Here is a 15,293-nt window from a genome sequence, read left to right as displayed (position 1 = left end):
TTTTTTCCTTAGCAGTACCCGTACTGGGGGAGCGCCGCTGCGACCCCTAGAGTGTGTTATACAGACAAAACTACACAGGATCTTTTCAGGGGGCAAGACAAAGATGCCACATTTATTATGATAATTTGATTTATGACCAATAACTAATATCTTAATCCTTATACACACACATACCTAATACCTATACACACACACATCCACACACACACACATCCATCAGATGTTCTGCAGCTGCTGCATAGTTACCAGTCCTGAACATAGCTTGAGTTTGTGGCTTGATTTTGCAGCTTGGGTTCGTAGCTTGTGGCGGCTAACTGGCCAGGAAAGCCGGGCACAAGGAAGGGCTGGGTCTCTGTTGGGCATGCACTGATGCCCTTCCATGTTGGCAGCAGAATGTTACCCTCCAAAGTCTTCCATCTTCACCCATCCTTTTTGTAGGCTTTAGTTTGAATCCAGAGTCTATAGGTCTTGCTGTGTCCCGCTGCCTCTGGGTTTGGTGATTGATCACCTGTCAATTGCAGATGTGACTTTCAGCCTCGGATCTGGGTTTGATCTTTCTTCTGTTGTACCTTTGTTCTTTTCTTTTTGGGGTGGACTTTTCTTACTTTGTTAGGGCTGTTGTCTGCATCTTCAACCATTGGTGTTTGAACTCTATTTCATCAGGACAGGCTGGTGCTGGAGGTTGATTCCATCATCCATACATACCTCATTCACACATCTAACCTAAACTAATAAGATTACAGCAAGGTTTGCAAAAATGAAGGTTGGAGCCAGCTTTTACAAAATGGAGTAAGCATTTTAAAATGGGGTTTGAATTACAATGGTGAACAGTGAACAGAAGTTACAATATAGACAAGTGTAGTGGATGGCAAGCAGTGAACAGAAGTTACAATGTAGGCAAGTGTAATAAATGGTGAATAGAAGTTACAATACTGAAACAGTGCAACTCTCAGTGATTTAAGCAGGAATTGGATTGATAGTGAAACCTACAAAGGCAGCTGACTGAACAGCTATGGCTCTTAACAAGCATCTTAATTGTCAATTAGCCAGTTATTGGGGTAACCGGTTTTATGAATGAATGTTGTTTCATTCATAAAACCTTACTTCTGAAGTTACATTAATAAAATGAACAATTAAAAACAATTTCATTCATCAGTTCTACAAGTGGTGCCTCTATACCACGCTATAAGTGGAGCTGCACACTCCCCCCACTCTCGGTTCCTTCTTGCCGGACAACTCCGACAGAGGGGAAGGAGGGCGGGATGTGGAATCACCTACTGTGGAATACACCTGAGCAACACATCTTGAAGAACGCCAGTTATGGAACAGGTAACTGTCCTTTCTTCGAGTGATTGCTCAGGTGTATTCCACAGTAGGTGATTCCAAGCTATCCCTGTTGGAGGTGGGTAGGAGTTCACAATAGACTGGGATGGAGTACCGCCCTGCTGAACCCAGCGTCATCCCTAGACTGGGAGACGATCGCGTAATGTGAAGTGAACGTGTGAACTGAGGCCCAAGTGGCCGCTCTACAAATGTCTTGGATAGGGAGATGGGCTACGAAGGCAGCTGATGAGGTCTGAACCCTCGTTGAGTGTGCCCTAACGATTGGTGGCAGGTGAACCCCTGCCAGGTCATAGCACATGCACACGAGGTAATCCAGCGGGAAAGACGCTGGGTGGAGATAAGTTGCCCCTTCACCCGCTCAGCTGAGGCAACAAAAAGCTGGGAGGATTTCTGGAATGGTCTGGTCCAATCCAGGTAAAATACCAGCACTCTACGTACATCGAGCGTGTGGAGGCGGCATTCCTCGTTGGAGGAATGGGGCTTAGGACAGAGCACGGGGAGAAAGATGCTCTGATCCATATGGAAGGCGGAGACCACCTTCGGGAGGAACGCCGGGTGTGGGCGAAGCTGGACCTTAACCCTGTGGAAGACCATATGGGGGGTTCCGAGGTCAAGGCTCTGAGTTCCGAGACACGGCGGGCCGATGTGATTGCTACAAGGAAGGCCACCTTCCATGAGAGGTGAGACCAGGAACACGTGGCCAGGGGTTCAAAGGGAGGACCCGTGAGTCATGAGAAAACCAGGTTCAGGTCCTATTGTGGCACGGGGGGTCTAGCGTATGGAAATGAACAGTCCAGGCCCTTCAGGAAGCGGGAGGTCATAGAGTGGGAGAAGACCGAGTGCCCTTGCACCGGCGGGTGGAAGGCTGATATGGTCTTCCTGACCGAGGCGGGTGCCAGTCCTTGGGTCCTAAGGGACAGGAGGTAGTCCAGGATAAGCTGGAGAGGTGCGGAGGAGGGGGAGACTCCCCGCTCACTCGCCCACTTGGAGAACCTGGACCACTTCGCCATGTATGTACGGCGTGTGGATGGCTTCCTGCTTTCCAGGAGGATCCACTTTACCTGCTCCGAACACCTGCCCTCCTCCTCGCCTAGCCACGGAGCAATCAAGCTGTCAGGTGGAGTGCGGCTAGATTGGGATGGAGGAGGCGGCCCCCTCCTAGGAGAGGAGGTCCGGGCGAAGCGGCAGCGTCCTCGAGCGGGCTGCCAAGAGGCAAAGGAGGGTCCCGTGCCAGTGTTGGCGGGCCCACGCCAGGGCTATGAGGATAACTCTCACCTTGTCTGCTTTTACCTTTTGCAGGACTTTGTTGATGAGGGGGAACGGTGCGAAAGTGTAAAGGAGTTGGCCTGACCACAGCAGGAGGAACGCATCAGAGATCGCGCCCCTCCCCATCCCTTCCCTGGAGCAGAACCGGGGGCAATGCCGGTGCTGGTGGGTTGCAAAGAACTGGGGAACTCTCCACTCTCGGAAAAGCCGGTAAGCGACCTCCGAGTGAAGCGACCACTCGTACTGGGGGGAGAAGACCCTGCTGAGGCGATCTGTTTGCGTATTGCGGATGCCCGGGAGGTGCACGGCCCTCAGGGAGATATCGTGGGCTATACAGAACTCCCATAAGCTCAGGGCTTCCAGGCAGAGGGCTAGGGAGCGAGTCCCGCCTTGCCTGTTGATGTAGTACAGGGGTTCTCAGACTTTTGTACTGGTGACCCCTTTCACACAGCAAGCCTCTGAGTGCGACCCCCCTTATACATTAAAACATTCATTTATATATTTAACACCATTATAAATGCTGGAGGCAAAGCGGGGTTTGGGGTGGAGGGTGACAGCTCATGACCCCCCATGTAATAACCTCGCGACCCCCTGAGGGGTCCCGACCCCCCAGTTTGAGAACCCCCGATGTAGTACATGGCGGCGGTGTTGTCTGTGAGGACCCTGACCACCTTGCCGCGAAGGTGCGTATGGAGGGCTACGCACGCCAACCGTACTGCCCTGAGCTCTTTGACATTTATGTGAAGGGACAAGTCCGGGATCGACCATGTCCCTTGGGTTTGCATGTGTCCTGTGTGGGCTCCCCAACCCAGGTCTGACGCGTTGGTCACCAGGTCAGCCGATGGGCTGGCATCCCGAAAGGGAACCCCTTGCAGCATATTGCTCAGGCAAGACCACCATTGAAGGGAAGCCAGTATCGGGGATGGAATCGTGAGAACCTTGTCCAGCCCGTCCTGGGCCTGAGAGAATTGGGAGGCTAGCTAGAGCTGCAGGGGCCTCATTCGGAGTCTGGCATGGCGGACCACGTACATACATGCCGCCATGTGTCCCAGAATCTGAAGACACGCTCTTGCCGTTTTCATTGGAAAAACTGTGACCAAAGCAATGGGCTCTCTCAGGGCCTCGAACTTGTCTAGGGGGAGAGAGGCTGTGGCCCTCGACGAGTCCAGCAGCGCCCCAATGAACTCTATGCGCTGAACTGGAACTAAGGTTGACTTGGTTTCGTTCACCACTAGACCGAGACCAGCGCATGTCGCGAGGAGCAGCTCCACGTGGGTCTCTACCTCGGAATGAGTATCAGAGGGGTAGCCGTGTTAGTCTGAATCTGTAAAAAGCAACAGAGGGTCCTGTGGCACCTTTGAGACTAACAGAAGTATTGGGAGCATAAGCTTTCATGGGTAAGAACCTCACTTCTTCAGATGCAAGAGATGCAAGTCTTGCATCTGAAGAAGTGAGGTTCTTACCCACGAAAGCTTATGCTCCCAATACTTCTGTTAGTCTCAAAGGTGCCACAGGACCCTCTGTTGCTCGGAATGAGTGTCGCCCTTGAGGAGCCAGTCGTCCAGGTAAGGAAAGATCTGTACCCCGTCCTTCCTGAGGTAGGCTGCTACCACAGCCATACACTTCGTGAAAACCCTGGGAGCCATGGATAGGCCAAACAGAAGGACCACAAACTAGTAGTGGTCCAGCCCCACTAGGAAGCGGAGGAAGCGCCTGTGCCCCTCGAAAATATGGATGTGGAAGTACGCGTCCTGGAGGTCCAGGGACGCATACCAGTCCCCCTGGTCCAGGGAAGCGATAATAGAGGCCAGGGACACCATGCGGAACTTGGAGCAGGCCAGAACACTGTTCAGGCCCCAGAGGTCCAGGATGGGCCTGAGGCCCCCTTTGGCCTTCGGGATCAGGAAGTACCGGGAGTAGAACCCTTTGCCCTGGAATTCTACTGGTACTCTTTCCACCGCCCCCAGGTCCGACTGGTCCGACGTTATGCGGGACCACACCATGCGGAAGGCAGACAAACGGTTGCAGAACACAAACATTATTAATCGGGGGGTCTCCCTGGCAACTGGCCCGGTGCCCCCCTGCAAATAGTCAAAAACGCCTCTTTCCCTGCCTCTTGTCGTTAGAGGGCCCGGGCTGCGGGGCAGAGCGGGACTGTCGCTGAGACCGACGTTTTTGGTCTCTCAGTCTTTTATACGGGGGCTCGTAACTGCTCCTCGCAGGTTGAGCCGACGGTTGCAGTTTGGCCTTGTCCTTAGCCGGAGGGACGTAGAGGCCCAAGGTCTGCAGGGTGGTACGGGAATCCTTCATCCCATGCAGCCTGACATCCGTCTGGTCCACGCAGAGCACTTTCCCATCAAACGGGAGGTCTTGCATAAGGGATTGGGCCTCCGTCGACAGTCCAGACAGGAGGAGCCACGACGCTCTGCGCATGGAAATCGCCGAAGCCATCAAGCGGGCTGCAGTGTCGGCTGCGTCCAATGCCGCTTGCAGGGCCGCTTTCGCTGCTGCCCGCCCCCTCTTCCACCAGGACCTTAAAGTCCTTCCTGTCCCGGTCTGGGAGGAGAGGCTCAAACTTAGGCAGAGACTCCCACAAGTTAATGTCATATCTGCTCAGCAAGGCCTGGTGGTTGGCTACCCTGAGTTGGAAACTTGACGAGGAATAAATTTTTCTACCAAAGGAGTCCAGTCATCTGGCATCCTTATTCTTGGGGGTAGGCGCTGGCTGGCCCTGTCGCTCTCTGTGGGTTACCGACTCTACCACAAGCGAGTTAGATGCCGGGTGGGAATAGAGGTACTCATGGTCCTTGGTGGGCACAAAGTACTTCCTTTCAGCCTTTTTGGAGATTGGGGCCAAGGAGGCGGGAGTTTGCCACAGGGTGCTGGAAATGTTGGCTACACCCTGGTGCAGGGGCAGAGCCACGTGGCCCGGTGCCGAGGGGGACAGCACGTTAAAGAGGGAATCGGAAGGGCCCTCCATTTCCTCGGCCTGCAGCTGGAGGCTGGCTGCCACCTACTTTAGCAAGTCTTGGTGCACCTTAAAGTCCTCCTGAGGGATTGATGGCGGGGGCGCCGTTATGGTGTCGTCCGGTGCCGGTGAAAGGGCCGGCACGGAGCCGTGGGCCTCAGCCAGTACTGGTGGGTCGAGCCCTGGATCAGAGTCTCTTACACAGCCGGATGAGGCTGATGGGGCCTGAGACGCTCCGGCAACCGAGTGGGTCCCCGTCTGGGCGGCCATCGGTGGCCATGGTGCCCACTGGCACCACTGTCCCTGCCACAGGGCCCCTTGCTACTGATCTGGCTGCGGGCCCGGTGGCAGTAGTTGCCCCAGCTGGGGCGCGCGGGCCGGGATGGGCGGCTGGGTGCCGAGGCCGAGGTCACCATCGAGCGCACAGTCTCACGGGAACGGTATGAGCCGCAGTGCCTGCGATGTCACCTCCATCGGGACCTGGACCTCAACGTCGAGGACCGGTACCCGCCCGAAGTGCTACTTTGGTACCCATGACGGTGGCGGGAGCTCCAGTGTTCCGGTGCCGAGTCATTGCGAGGGGAATCCCGATCGCGACGGAATGAGAACAATGACATCTATCCTGTCGAGAATGGCTGTGGTAGTCACGTCGCAAAGGGAAACGTTCCCAGCGCCTCTCTTGATGCCTGTGCTTGCTGGCAGGCGGTGTACAGGGTCCCCGAGACTCCCGTGAGGGTGGTGACCGGTATGCCCTGGTCGGCATTGAGGGAGGGCGCGAGCTGCCGGACGATTGGTCACTGCGCGTCGAACGGTGCAGGGAGCGGCCCTCGGAGCAGGACTGCGGCCCGCAGGAGAGGTCTGATGGGCACCCAATGGGGGCTTGCCCCAGGACTGGGGAGCCGTCACCGGCTGCGTGCCTGGAACAGGCGGACTCATAATGTCCTTTGCAGCCTGCATCGCCTCCAGCGTCGACGGCATCCGTACCGGCGGAGATGTGCAGGCAGACGGCGCCAGGCTGCTCCGCTCAACACGAGTCGGTGGTCTTGAGCGCGAGGGAGACCGTAGGCTGCCCGACATGGGACCAGCCTCCCCTCTTTCCTTGTCTCGGCGCCACTGCGAGGTAGGGCCCTTTCCCTGTTTCTTGGAGGGGGAGCGGTGCCAGCTGGTAGAGGGGGCCTCGCTACGCACTGACGACGCGGCGGCGGGTGCCGAGTCCACCCGGCATGCCGGAGTTGGGGCCAACGCCGATTCCATCAGGAGAGCATGGAGTCTAATGTCTCTCTGTACCACTAAGGTCGAGTAGAAAGGCTGCAGCAGAGCTGGAGCACAAAGTTCCGACTATCTTCACTGGCGGCAAGAAGAAACTGAGGGTGGGGGGAGTGCTATAGAGGCGCTGCTCTAGGGGTCATAGCGGCGCTCCCCGAGTACGGGTACTGCTAAGGGAAAAACTTCCAGCACTGGTGCAAGTGGCGAGCATGCACACCTACTGTGTAATACACCTGAGCAATCACTCAAAGAAGAAGTATGGAACAGGTTTTTTGGGGGGAGTGGCAGATAGTTAGGGAGTTGGGGAGCCTCTCCCATGCAGATCCTGGCTGATTCCAAGCCTCTCCCATTCAGACAACCACATCTGCCCCTGTCCCCCCTCCGCACACACACCCATCCCCATGTGTTCCTGCATCTCCCCTGCCCCTGTTCCCATGTGGCCTTGCACTCCCACTCCCATTCAGCTCCTGGCTCAATGGTGTCACCCCACTAGCTCCTGAGCCTGTGCCCCAGTCTGTCCCCCCCAGCAGTCCCATATGCCCCCCTCTGTCTGTCCTAACCTGGCTCTGCCAGCAGGGTGCTGTGATGAACTTCTACTCCTGGGGGAATTCTGCAGCTCTGGGTACGCATAGAATTTTTTTTCCCCATAGAAAATACATTCTGCCCCAGAAGTGCTGCAGTTACGCTGTTTACCACAACAACCGGCTGAGTTCATGCTGCTGGCTGTTCTGAAACCACAGTGGCTTCTGGTGGGTGAAAGGCGGAACTGCAGCACTTCTCAGGCAGAAATGTATTTTCTGTAGGAAAAAAATTCTGCCAGACACATGAGTTCTGCGTGGGCGCAGTGGTGCAGAAATTCCATCAGGAGTAAGCCTGGCAGGAGGCCAGGCTAGATGGGCCATGGGGCAGAGCTGGGGGAGCAGCTCAGGCTGGCTGGGCCCGTGGGGCAGATCCGGTATGGGGGAGCAGCCCAGGCTGGCTGGGCCAGTGGGGCAGAGCCAGGGGGGCGCAAGGGGCAGAGCTGGGGGTGGGGGAGCAGACCAGTCTGGCTGGGCCTGGGGGGTGACTCCGTCCATCTGTCTGTCCCCAGGAGACCCTGGTCCTGCTGAATAGTTTGTCCCTGGTCTGTTATTTCAACATCTACGACTTTGGTCTCGGTTTGAGTCCTTCTACCCATGAGTCAGGGGGGCAGGGCAGAGAGGGAGCTGGTTGGGTTAGGGGGCAGGGCTGGCTGGGGTTGAGGGGTGTCTGTGGGCTGGGGCCAGGGCTGGTCAGGACAGGTCTGACGGGGGGCAGGGCTGGCTGGGGTTGGGGTTGGGGTTTCCCTGGGTTGGGGGCAGGACTGGCTGGGGTCGGGGTGTCCCCGGCTCCAGCTGTCCCGGCCCCTAACCCCTTGGCGCCACCCGCAGGCAGAGCGTGGGATACACCCAACAGACCATGGCCGAGTCCCTGCAGCGCGTCCAGCAGCTCCAGACCAACGTGGGGGGCTCCGAGATATTGGTGCCGCTACGAGCCATTTTCTGCAGCCCGTGCTGGGACAGGCACCTGTGCCAAGTACCGGGGGCAGCAGCAGGGTGTCCCAGGGGGCTCAGAGAGGGGCTGGGGGAGCCAAGGAAGGTTGAGGGGGGCTTTCAGAAGGGAATGGGGTCGGGGAGGATAAACTAGAGACTTTCAGGCCAGAAGGAACCATCCTGATCATCTCTTCTGGTCCCAGACCCTTGCCCCTACCCCACCCCCACAGTCAGCCCCAGCCCCTCATCCCCCTGTGACAGCTCCAGCACCGACGCCCCCAAACCCTGACTTACAGACGTCAGGTCCCAGAGCCCCCCTAGTTACACCTGTACAAACCAGCAAGTGCCCCGGCTGCCGAGGGGGATGAACCCCCCAGAATCTCTGCCAATCTGACGCTGGGGAAAATCTCTTCCCCACCCCACACATGGGGGTCAGTGAGCCCCAAGCATGGGGGCAAGACCCCCCCAGCCAGCCCCTGGGAAGGATTCTCTGCCCCTCGGCTCGCTTGAGGAGGCTGTTCCTGAACTTCCTGGGGGGGAGACCCTCAGAGAGGGGCAGGGGCCTCTGGGGGCAGCTGACAGGGGGCCATGGTGGGCGCTTGGAGAGGGGCTGGGAGCTGGGGGGAAGCTGATGGGGGTTTTAGGGGGGGCTCAGAGTAGAACTGGGGCCAACCAGGGGCCAGTGCCCCGGGGGTGTGAGGAGGGCGTGGCAGGCAGGAGCTGGGGCAGGGCACCTCTGTGTAGAGCTGGGGGGCAGCGCTAGGTGCTGCGCTCAGCTCTGGGGGTGCCCTGCAGCTGGGGAGCAGGGAGGGTATGTGGGGGGTCAGCAGGGAGCTCCCAGAAAGGTGCCCACAGCAGTTGGGCAGGTTAGTGTCTCCAGGGGCTGGAGAAGAGGTGACAGGTGGGGGTTGGGGTCACAGTTAGAGACAGGGGAGAAGGTCAGGGGTTCCTGTCTGTCAGCCCCCCCAGGGGAGATGTCTGGGAGGGGAGGGACGGGAGCTGGGAGTCAGTGGGGCAGGTTCTCTGGGTGCTGCCCCCATTCCCAGGTGGAGAGGGGTCTCCAAGGGGATTTGGGGTCCCACCCCAGAGCCTGCATCCCCAGCCAGAGCCCACACCCCAGCCCTCTGACCCAGCCCTGAGCCCCCTCCCACACTCTGAACCCCTGGGCCCCACCCCCACCACACATCACCTCCATATTGCTGCACATAACAAAATTAATTCTGCACATACATGTAAAAAATTAGAGGTAACATTGCTCCAGACCCCGCTCTCGGGGCCCCATGTTACCTCGCCGCCGCTGGGCCAGCTGGAGAATTCCCAGCGCCGAGGTCGGACGGGAACGTTGGGATCACCCGGGTAACCCGCATGCCCGGGAGGGCCCGGAATGAACTGGGGAAACTGAGGCCCAACCCCCACCCCCGTCCCACATCAAATGCTGGCCGTAATGGAGGATCCACCAAAGTCCCGGGTGAGCTGTGCCAATGCCTAGCTACCCACACCCAGAAATGTGCGGCTTCCCTCCAGTGTAACCTCATGTGCCTGCCACCCCTAGCCCCGGGCCGGTGCCAGAGCAGGGCCTGCGATGCTGCCGCAACCCAACGGAGCAGGTATTCACAGCCAGGCGCCTCTTCGCCTGCTCCAGGGTAAGCACCACAGACCGGGAAATGGCGGAGGCCCCGGGGAAAGGCTCTGGCGGGGAAGGGAGGCTGGTTGTTTGTCCCTGGGATTTAACTCTGAAGCCGAGTTCCCAGGCCGGAGAAAGTGAGTCAGCGTGAAAGCTACAGCAATTCACCAACTGCGGCTCTCGCTGCTGCAGCTGCTTCTGGCAGAGCGCCCGAGGCTGAGTCACTCTGCCGGGGGGTGAGGTCCGAGCGGGGAACAGGCCCCCAACAGCCCCCAGAGCCTGTGGGGAGCAGGACAGACCCGGCTGGGCACCACGGGGATAGGCACCGGGAGATCCATGCAGGGAGAAGTCTGTAAAGGAACAAAAAGGTGGGAGGATGGGTTGGAACCAGGAAGGTTTAGGAGTCACGTCCCTCCAACGCCCCCCCCCAAACCTGCCCCATCACACATGGCCCCCACTTCCAGGGAGGGGAGACTCTGCAGGGGTGAAGCCCCGAATCAGGGGGATTGGCCCAGGCTGGGGGTGAAGGGGGGGACCCCTGGACACAGGGCGGGGCAGAACCCACACAAAGATTGGAAGGGGCCCCTGGACCCAGAGAAGATAGAGGGGATCATGGACCCCAGGGGAGCAGCCTCTGGGGGCCAGATCCCGCAGCCCGATCCGCACCCCGGGTACCTTCCCCCTTGTTTCCGATACAGGAAGCCCCGAATCAGCTGGAAGGGAAACTAGCTCCGCCCCTCTGCCAGGGAGCATCTGCAAACTCCCCACCCGCAGTTACTGCAAACCAGGGTCCGTCTGCAAAGTTCCACCCACCCACTGGGAACCAGGGACCGTCTGCAAACCCTTCGCTCCACACAGCCCGCCATGTGCGGGTGCAGTGGCGCTCAGCCTTTCCAGACCGCTGTACCCCCTTTCAGGAGTCTGGGGGGAGGAATAGCTTAGTGCAGGGGTGTCAAACTCAATTGCACAGGGGGGCCAAAACTCAAAACTCGCGGGCCGAACAGTATAACCATTTATTTAACAGACTAAATATTTATGTTTTTTAACCATTAATATGAACCAAAATACAGGATATCATTCCAAAATAAATACATTTCAACTTAAAATATTTTGCTCTTCATAAAAAAATATCCTGTCAATACAATACATTCAAAATCTGTACATGCTGGAATATTAAAAAATCTGAAAATATAAATAAAAAATTGAATTTAAAGCAAAAGTATAATCATAACAAATCATAACATTCCATTTTCTTGTCCTATTTAGTCAGAGCCTGATACTTGGAGTCTTTTCTTTGCAACAAGTTCGTTTATGTTTGGGGTTAGGTTCTGTGTTGTGAAGATTCTCAGGATCGATTGCAGGTGTTCATCAGTGAGGCGACTCCTGTGTGACGTTTTGTTAATTTTCATCACAGAGAACAGCTGCTCGCACAGATATGTGCTGCCAAACATGGACAGGATTCGAGCCGCATGTTGGCGGAGCTGCGGCATCGCTTCAGGAATGAAGCGAGTGAACTGTGCTGGCCCCGCAGTGTCGTACTTTGCCTTCAGTGTCCCGTTACATTGCAGTTCTATCAGCTCCATCTGCATTTCTACAGGTGCGGTTTCCACATCGACTGCAAATGGGTTGCGAAGCAGCTTGAAGTTACTTTTCTGTGCCTCAAAGTCACTGAAGCGCCGTGCGAACTCAGTGCGCAGCGCGCTGAGTTTTTCAGCAAAGGTGGCATTTGGGAAAACTGTGGCACTTTCTTGGTTCCGTATTACTTGGCAACAGGGAAAGTGAGACAAGTTGCATTGGTGCATTTGTGTCTCCCATAAGCGCAGCTTCACTTGAAATGCCTTCACTGCATCATGCATATCGGTTATTATGTGCTCCCGTCCCTGGAGTTGAAGGTTTAAAGTGCTAAGATGCGACGTTATGTCAGCCAGGAACGCCAACTCACATTTCCACTTTTCATCCCGCAGAACTGTGCAGTCTTTCCCCTTACTGTCCATGAACTGGCAGATTTCCTCTCGCAGCTCAAAGTGTCTTTTGAGAACTTTTCCCCGACTTAGCCACCGGACCTCCGTATGATATGGCATATCGCCAAACTCGCTATCTATTTCCCGCAGAAAAGACTGGAATTGGCGGTGATTTAAACCGTGGGCTCTGATAAAGTTGACGGTTTGTGTTACAGTGTTCATCACATGATCCATTTTTAGGACTTTAGCACTCAGCGATTCCTGGTGTATGATGCAGTGATACACTGTCAACTCACCGGCACAGTTCTCCTCCCGCATCTTTGAGCGCATCCTTCCCACCAGTCCATTTTTTTCACCACACATAGCAGGTGCGCCATCTGTTGTAAGTCCAACGAGTTTTTCCCACGGCAGTTTCATGTCGGTTACACTTTGAAATACATTTCCAAAGATGTCTTCTCCTTTCGTTGTCCCGTGCATCGATTTAATGTCCAGTATTTCCTCTGTTACGCACAAATTGGAATCCACACCACGGATAAATATCGCCAGCTGTGCAGTGTCAGTCGCGTCAGTAGTTTCATCCACGGCAAGGGAGTATGCAACAAAATCTTTTGCTCTTTCAATCAACTGTGTTTTCAAATCAGTCGCCATCTCACAAACCCGATTAGCAACAGTGTTTCTGCTGAGGCTTACATTTGCAAACGCTCGCGTTTTATCTGGACAAAGGACGTCGCACACTTTCATCATACAATTCTTTACGAATTCCCCCTCGGTAAACGGCCGTCCTGATTTGGCGATCTCTTCGGCCACAATGAAACTTGCTTTCACAGCAGCTTCACTTTGTGATTTTGCTTTGGTGAAAAACGTCTGCTGGGATGTCAAATTCTTCTTCAACTCCTCTACCTTTTGTAGCTTCTGTCCTGCGCTCAGGTTTTTGAATTTGTTCTCATGTTTCGTCTCGTAGTGCCGTCTTAGGTTATACTCCTTCATTACAGCGATATTACTCCCGCAAAGGAGACACACTGGTTTACCTGCAATTTCAGTAAACATATACTCATTCTCCCACCGGCTTTGAAAGCCTCGGTTTTCAGAATCAATTTTTCTCTTGGCCATTGTTGGGGTCTAGCTTTGATTTGATATTAGCGTTGTATACATCAACAGACCGCGAACTTGAACCGCGGCTTGCCGTTGGCGGCAATTGCACTGCATCATGGGATTTGTAGTGTGTGTTATTGGGGCGTCATATCACAGGGCCATTAAAAACAGATATATAAAACGATTTCGCGGGCCGGATATAATTGTATGGCGGGCCGGATGTGGCCCGCGGGCCTTGAGTTTGACACATGTGGCTTAGTGGTTTGAGCATTGGCCTGCTAAACACAGGGTTGTGAGTTCAATCCTCGAGGGGACCACTTAGGGATCGGGGCAAAATCAGTACTTGGTCCTGCTAGTGAAGGTAGGCGGCTGGACTCTATGACCTTTCGGGCTCCTTTCCAGCTCTATGAGATAGGTGTGTCTGGCGTACCCCCAAATTTCACCTCACTTGAAAACCACTTCCTTGGAAAATCAGACATAAAAACGCAAACATGCCCCAGCACACTGTGACTCCCCAATGGCTGCCCTGTGCCCTTTTCCCAGACAATTAGAAAATCAATCGATCAGAATATAAATCTCGTACCGACATTTCAGTGTACAGAGCAGTATAAACAAGGCATTGGCTGTATGAAATGTTCGTTTGTACTGACTTCGCTGGTGCTTTTTATGTCACCAGTTGTAAAATTAGGCAAATCTCTAGATGAGTTGAGGTACCCCCTGGGAGATCTCTGTGTATCCCCAGTGGTAGATGTACACCTGGTTGAGAACCACTGTGCTAGCACATGTCTGAAAACTGCTCCCCCCAGGGCCGGCTGCAGGCCGCAGATTGTTCGAAGCGGCCCTGGGGGGGAGCATATTGTTCGAGGCGGCATTCTGCCCAATCCTAGGGCGGCACGGCCGCTTTTTGTTGTTGTTGTTGTTCCGCTCCAGCCGCCCTGTAGGGGGCGACGGCGCGGAGAACCAGAGCGCCCTGCAGGGCAGTCCTCTTCCTTCCCTCCCCGCCGACCGGAGCGGAGCCCTCGCGGCAGGAGGCGGCGCAGTGGGAGGGGCCGCGTGGCAGCGCCCCTGCTGTAGCCCTGGCCACCCCCTTCTCTCTCTCTCCCGCCTGCTCCCTTCCCCCGCCCCCCCCAGCCGGTCTCCCTGCACCCGCGCTCCGGCCGTGCCACAGGTTTTTTTTTTTTTGCTTGGGGTGGCCAAAAAGGCAGAGCCGGCCCTGCCTCCCCCCTCCCACTGAATTGGGCTGGGGGTGTCTCCAAACTGCCCCTTGCTCCTTCCTGACCCTTTGCTGCCCTCTGGGGGCCATTTCACTGGCAGGCCCACTGTCCATCCCAGCCGTGCTGTCTTCCCCGAGGAGGGTTCGACCTGCCAGACACACACGGCCTCCGTCACGTGCATGCCAGGTGACCCCAAAGCCCGGCCCTGGGTGGGCAGCAAATGCACACCCAGAAATCTGTTTGATGACACTAAAAATCACAGTGTCGATCCCCAGGCTGCCCTGGCCTCATTGCGCCTCGACTGTCATTTGTCAGACAGAATGTGAAACAAAACCTTGAGGATAAAACAGATTTGTATTGTTTATTTATTTATTTGTTTGTTGCTATTTCTGACACATTTGATTTCAGACTCATTGGCACATGCTCCCTTCCCTCCTCTCTTCCTACCCCCAGTAAGACTCACCATCCCTTTGGGACTCATGACCCGCCTCTTGAAGCAATGGGCTCAGGCTCTCTGCAAACTCAGGAAGTGGCGGTCACACTCGGGGCAACTTCCCACTCTCACAGCTCAGCTGGCCGGGAACAGCAGGGGCCCGTGGAAAGCCCAGGAGCTGCGAGCAGACAGGGGCTGCAGGGACATGTTCTGCAGTCACTCACGGGGCCAAGGGAGGCATGTTTGGGACTATGGAGTGGAGTCTGTGGTTACTGCCTGCCTGGGAGGAGGGAGTCTGAGCTGGCAAATCCAGAGTGGGGAGCTGCGGGTGTTGCCCCGGAAGCTGCCATAGGGAATGGCTAAGAGGAACCATTCGGCCAGAGAGTGAGCGAGTGACACTGGAGCCTGGTGCCTCAGAGCTCCCCGGGGGCGGGAGAGCAGGAACCCGTCCCCTGACTAGTGAGTTATGATCCAGAGTAAAACAGCTCTGGCTGGAGCCTCCCCGGGTTAGCCCGGAGCTCTGGGTTCGGGCGCTGCAGCCAGGTGAGAGGCCCATATTCCCAGTCTCTCTCTCCAGCTGGCAGGGTGGGGAGCTGAACCAGGGCGAGTGCTCG

The 15,293-nt window shown here is 55.9% G+C and overlaps 1 long non-coding RNA gene across 1 annotated transcript; it reads right to left on the bottom strand.

Moving 5' to 3' along the window:
• Positions 1-429: 429 nt before the first annotated feature.
• On the bottom strand, positions 430-10,753 carry LOC135975291 (uncharacterized). Its single transcript, XR_010592219.1, has 2 exons — positions 10,655-10,753; positions 430-10,329 (listed from the first exon to the last, which is right to left on the bottom strand). It is a non-coding gene; the product is annotated as an uncharacterized LOC135975291 (long non-coding RNA).
• Positions 10,754-15,293: the final 4,540 nt, after the last annotated feature.

Source organism: Chrysemys picta, chromosome 13 (genome assembly GCF_011386835.1).
Source record: "Chrysemys picta bellii isolate R12L10 chromosome 13, ASM1138683v2, whole genome shotgun sequence".
NCBI lineage: Eukaryota > Metazoa > Chordata > Testudines > Emydidae > Chrysemys > Chrysemys picta.
The sequence above is the reverse complement of the archived record's forward strand: the minus strand, read 5'-3'. Positions and strand labels throughout refer to the sequence as shown.